The following is a 6,000-nucleotide window of genomic DNA, read 5'->3' on the forward strand; positions in this document are numbered from 1 at the left end:
CCCCTCCAGTCTTGATGGATGGCCCTGAACTGGCTTTCATGCATCTCCGTCTTCCCCAGAAGCTGTGACACAAGTAATTGGTGTCACTTCCATGGTCGCATGCCAAGTGCTGACAAAACAGCCCGTAATAGGGGCTTCCATGCTCTTTCTGTCCTTGATTGCATGGGGAAAGGACTGCTGGGAAATCACCCAGCACAACTATAAACCTTTGGGCTTCACCGAGGGTGTGGCATGTACAGAAATTCCTGATTTCAACCCCACAGTGTTTATCCTGTGGGCGGCTTCCTTGAGAGCTGGATGAGCTAAGGGCAAAGGGCTGGAGGCCTGAAGAGCCACCTTTCCTTTGCTCCTGCCAGCAAAGGGCCTGATAAAGACCATCTTAGTCCAAATGACTTTCAGATACAACCCAGGCCAAGGAACTGCAGGGGCCCGAGTGTTAGTCAAGTAGCCTCCTCATGCCCCGGAACACTCCTAGGAGGTCCTAGGAGACCTTCAGGTTGGAAGGAGGCAAGTGGCCTTTCTAACACTTTGTCTTGTCTCCCACAAGAGGGTGGCATTTCACTGTGCCATGCAGCATGGCACAGAGGCACAGGGAACGAAGGCCACACACTGAGATCTCCTAGGTGTCCCCAGAGGAACGCCTCCAACTCCTCTCTCCCCAGCACCTCACCTGGAGCAGGCAGGATCAGGGTAAGCTCATAGTTGTGAGAATACACATCTCCTGCCTCTCTAACACACTAACACGTGCCTTTCCCAAAGTCCAGATGCACACTCAGTGGTCCCTCCTGCCCTCTGCTGACCGGCCTCTATCTGTGTCTGGCTTTACAGTGAGAGGCTCTCAGCAACAGCCTAGAACTGTTGGCTGTAGACAGTGAGACCCTCGAGCTACAGGCTCAGACTGTGCTCTCTCCCAGATGACCCTGGGCAATGCTATCTCTTTGGTTTCAGTCTGAGAAACAACACATCAGGGTCTTTGCTCCTCTGCGGCACTGTGGCAGCTGTTGTTTCTCTGCAGGTGCAGCTCCTGAGCAGCCAACCTCACTGTGCACACGCATCTTTGGCTCTTTGGCCCAGCACATCCCTAGCTCCATGGAGCCGTCCTTCACTGCTTCCTTCCCTCTCTTCTTTCTCTCCTTTACTTTTACTTCTTTACTACAAGGCTGCTCACTTCTTACAACTCGCTCTAAGCCCCAGTCTATAGAAAGTGGGCTCAGCAATGAAGAACTAGGCCAGTCTCAAACAGTGCTCTGCACTGTGACCGGGGACAAAAGACCTTGAGGGCTGCTGCTCATGCACCTGGGGCCGGGTCTGCAGCAGTGGCTGGCTCTACATCACAGGGTGTGATTTTTACAGCTGCCACACTTGCGTTTCACAGCTGCCAGTGACAGCTCTCCTGTCATCAATAGTCTGTCTTGGCTGCAAGGTGGGTGAACCTCAGGAGACCCCTGGATTGATATCTGTGGATCATTTAAGCCATGAGGGAGCTTGATCTCATGTCGGGCACAAGCCTCAAGGTGTTTGGTTTTCCTGAAGCCTCCAAGGGCTAGCCTATTTGTGTGACTATCAGGCCTGCCTAGGGTCTTGTTTGTCCTAGTCCAACTTCCAGGCTGGGATGAAAAGCCCTCTTATGGGCTGTGTTTGTCTTTGATGATGAACTATGTTTCTTAGACGTAACAAATACATGGCTCTTATTTCTCAGCGCATCCTGCTTGTTTCTGTCTTTTAAACAAGTGTGTGTGTGTGTGTGTGTGTGTGTGTGTGTGTGTGTGTGTGTATCATGTGGCAGTGCCTGGGCCTGGAATCCAGAGAGGAATATTCAGGAGTTGGTCCATTCCTTCGGCCATGGCCTCTGGGGATTGAATATAGGCTGTCAGATGTGAACAGCAAATGCTTTTACCTGCTGAGCCATCTCACTGGCCCTAGTCTGTGTCTTTTGATTGGGGAATTTAGCCCATTAATGTTCAAAGTTATAATTCAAAGCTGTGCATTAATTCTTGTCCTTTGTTCATGCCCTGGCTGTTGGGGAAGAGGGGACAGAATTGGAGAAGCTACCCCTGGGCTACCGTGGGAGGTTTTGTCATCTACCTGTGGCCCCAGGGAAGATTGCAAAGGTCCTCCTTGAGTAAGTAGCTCTCTTTGCTCAACCATGGAGAAAGGAGAGGCTGGGAGGCTGACTGACAGGGGCAGCTCCCTTGGGGAACAGAGCTTACAATACCCAGAGAGCAGTCTCTGTCGCTTCTGTGACTCGAAAGTCTTCCTTGAGCCACAGCCTGGGAGAGTCCCTGCCGCCGCCCATTGTCCCACGGCTGCCACTTTTTCCTCTGCTGCATTGTTCCCTTATCAGCATCCTACACACTGCAGTGGCTGCACAGGAAAGCACGGCCACCACTGAGGCTGTCGCCTGGGTGGTGGATGCCAGGTGTCCTGCCACACAATTGACCCTGCAGGCCAATCCCAGAGCCCAAACAAACTTGTCCACTAGCATGACAGATGGCAATATTTGGCTGGGCCTGCTCTCTTTAGGGTTGTTGGTGCAGAGGATGAAGAACAAATTCCAGTCTTGGTGACCCCTGGAGGCACGTGTGGTACCCACCAACTCTCTACACTCACTCTGATGCCCCACGGAGCTAGCATCTCTGGTCCATGACAGCAAAGCATAGACTGGTGCTATTGAGAAAGGAAAAGAAAATGCTTCAGGGACTGTCCTTAATGGCTGCTGGTGGCTGAAAGCAGCCATGCCATCTGCAGTGCCTGAACCCAGTAACATAGCTCCTACCCAGAGCTTGGGGAACAAGGTCTAGTAGGAAGTGGGGACAACTCACTTTGGGTCTGCACTTGTCTAGAATATTCCAGAGCACTAAGGAAAGTGGGTGTCACAAATACAGCAAGTTAAAACTATTAGATACCTAGTTAAAATTGAATATCCAAATCAATGAAGAATAACTTTAAAAATATGTTTATCCCTTTGATATGGTGGTATTGGAGTGACTGGAGCAGTGGAGTTGAAGGCCTACACACCCAAGGTCAGGGTTATGCTCTGCTAATACTGAGCTTGGGACAAGCCCTGGCTACCTAAGACCTGATCTTAAATAAATGAAATAAAACAGATATAGTCGTGTGCTATTTAGCCCAATTATGCTGAAATGCAAATGTAATTGGATAATCTGTTTTATTTTGTCTGATCCACCAGAAGAGTGAGGAAGACCTCAAAAGGTTGGGGATGCTTCCACTCCGTGGCCCCCAGAGCAGCCTCCATCAAAGTTTGGGACCCAGACTCTTTCATGTTTCCTCGGCGGAGGCCCTTTGTCAGTGCTCAGGAGAAGCCAGTACCCTGTTCTGTTGTTAGTGGTCCTTCTACAGGCAGTGTGTCTCCCTGCCCCCTGCTGGCAGAATCAGACATTACAGAGTCTTGATTGTGACTTGTCCTGGAAGCCTCCAAGTCCTCTCTGGGTCCGAGACTATCCTTCACTTGCCTGGAGGAAATCAGAATTGCGGGGTGTTTTTGTGAAGAAAAAAAAAAAAAATCAAAATTTCTGAAAAACCAAATTATTTTACCCCAGTCAAGTGGGAATTTAGAGAAAATGACTGTGTTCCCAGAGTCAAGTTAGAAATTTCTAGAAACGAAAAGCCCCAAACACTCTTGAGCTAACGTGACTCAAGCCGTTTAAAGGATAGAAACTGCAGGATGGGTGACAAGATAGGTGCAGGAGGGTCTTTTCACACCAGAGTAGAAGTCATTCCCCCAAAGAATTTTGAAGCCACTTGCTTATGCCTTCTGGTTGCTATGGAAGACTAAATGCCCCCCCCCCCCCATCATTCTCTGTCTTTTACTTCAAGACTCTCCCAAATGATCACTCATCTCAGGGCACAATTCTATACACTCTGCTCAACAGACCCCCAACATCAATAACACCACAGTGAGGAAGAGTCCCACTTGCTCCCTCCATGTGCCACACCTAGGACCCAGCACCGAGATTTCAACCTCGTGGTGTTTATGCTCTGAGTGGAAAACTGGCAGAGTTGTGAGCCTGAAGTCTTACAGGCTCTGGTACCAACAGACAGGGCAGACGCAGGTTTTGTGGGTCCTCAACTCTTTGGAAGTCTCTCAGGAAAATAATGCAAGATCATGAATCCATCATTAGGGCTGGAAGTCAAGGTTCATTTGGAGGAGATAAATAAAACACAATTAGCATCTGTTGATAAAGTCTCTAAGGTGGGTTTAGGCTCACAAGGAAGCTGAGATAGACAGATTTCCCACGTTCCCCTCTGCTCAGTGCCCTCCACCAACAGCAGGACGTGTGTTGTTTTGTTTTGGCTTTTTGTTGGTTTATTTTGAAGTGGGGGCTGGCTGTATAGCCCTGGGTGGCCTGTAGGCCAGGCTGGCCTTCAACTCAGATCCACCTGCCTCTGCTCCAAAGTCAGCAGCTCAACACAGGTAATGTGAACCGTACCCACAAAATCCCGACTGACACTTGGAAAACGCTACTGTGGATATTTGTCTGTGTTTGTGGGAGTACTTTCCCAAGAAGCATGGCCTAGTGAGAGTGACTCCAGATCCCTCTTGCTCTTTAATTCTGAAGCGATATTAATCTTACTCTGCCAAATTTAAAGTGGGTTCAGCTTGTACTATCCCCACCCTGCCCTGCCCTCCACCCCAGAGACAACACCATGGCTGTGACTGCTTGATAAACAAGAAGAACGGAGGGGAAGGCATCTTGAAGGAAGTAATTTGATCTCCTCAGACGTGAAGGCAAGGTTCAAAGTCAGTGGAACAGAACAAGAGGAACAGGAGGAAATCCAACACAATGGGCACAGGCTGGTGTGAACCGCTCTACACAGCTCACCAGACTGAGTGCTGAGTTCCTGGGCAAGGCAAGGCAGCTCTTTGTGAGCCAACAGCTGGCCTGACTTGGACTGGGCTTGGAGGAGCCCTCAGGACCCTCTGGATGATTGATCACTCAGTGATCAGAAGTCTAGTTCCTGCTGGGTTCGTGGTTTGAGTTTAGGTAAACAGTGCCCTCTACTGCTCGGTTGCTTGCACTACAATTTTGTCTGGAGACTTGTTGCCAGGGGCAAGTTGAGCAGGTGAAAACGGTGTGTTTGGGGGCTGGAGAGATGGCTCAGTGGTTAAGAGCACTGACTGCACTTCCAGAGGTCCTGAGTTCAATTCCCAGCAACCACATGGTGGCTCACAACCATCTATAATGTGATCTGATGCATACTGTATACATAATAAATAAATCTTAAAAAAAAAAAAAAAAAAGAAGAAGAAAACGGTGTGCATCTGTAAGATGCCGTGCACCTTCAACCAAAGCAGAGGCTTCTGCATCAGAAACACACGGCAGTCTTCAGAAACTAGGAGCTCAGTGTCCCAGGAGTGGACCACCTGTGGACTCCAAGCACGATTAGGTCTTTCTTTGTTGGTTGCCCTTGTCTCCAACATGCAGCCATTTTTCCTGTTATCCCCTAAGCAATACAGTCAGAGCCCATATTTACGTAACATTTACATTGTACCAAGTATGGTAAGTTATGTACAGATGATTTAAAATAGGTAAGAAGATGTACCTGGGTTTCATGCAAAGAACGTGCCATTTTCTATAAGGGACTTGGATTTATGGGGATTTAGACACCTGTGTGGGATCCTGGAATCAGTGCCCTGTGGATACCAAGGGAAAACTATTTAGATTTTTGCATGAGATGGAAGTTAGAGGTCTATTAGCATCAAGGCAGAAGAATATCTAAATGTGCCGGGCGTGGTGGTGCACACCTTTAACCTTTAATCCCAGCACTCGGAAGGCAGAGGCAGGCGGATCGCTGTGAGTTTGAGGCCAGCCTGGTCTACAAAGGGAGTCCAGGACAGCCAAGGCTACACAGAGAAACCCTGTCTCAAAACAAAACAAAAAACAAAACAAAACAAAACAAGAATATCTAAATGTACTGGGCCACAAAAAGCCAAAAGCGTTTTTGTTTTGTTTTGTTTCTATTTAGCTCTAACGGATT

The sequence above is a fragment of the Acomys russatus genome, chromosome 18 (assembly GCF_903995435.1).
Source record: "Acomys russatus chromosome 18, mAcoRus1.1, whole genome shotgun sequence".
Classification (NCBI taxonomy): Eukaryota; Metazoa; Chordata; class Mammalia; order Rodentia; family Muridae; genus Acomys; species Acomys russatus.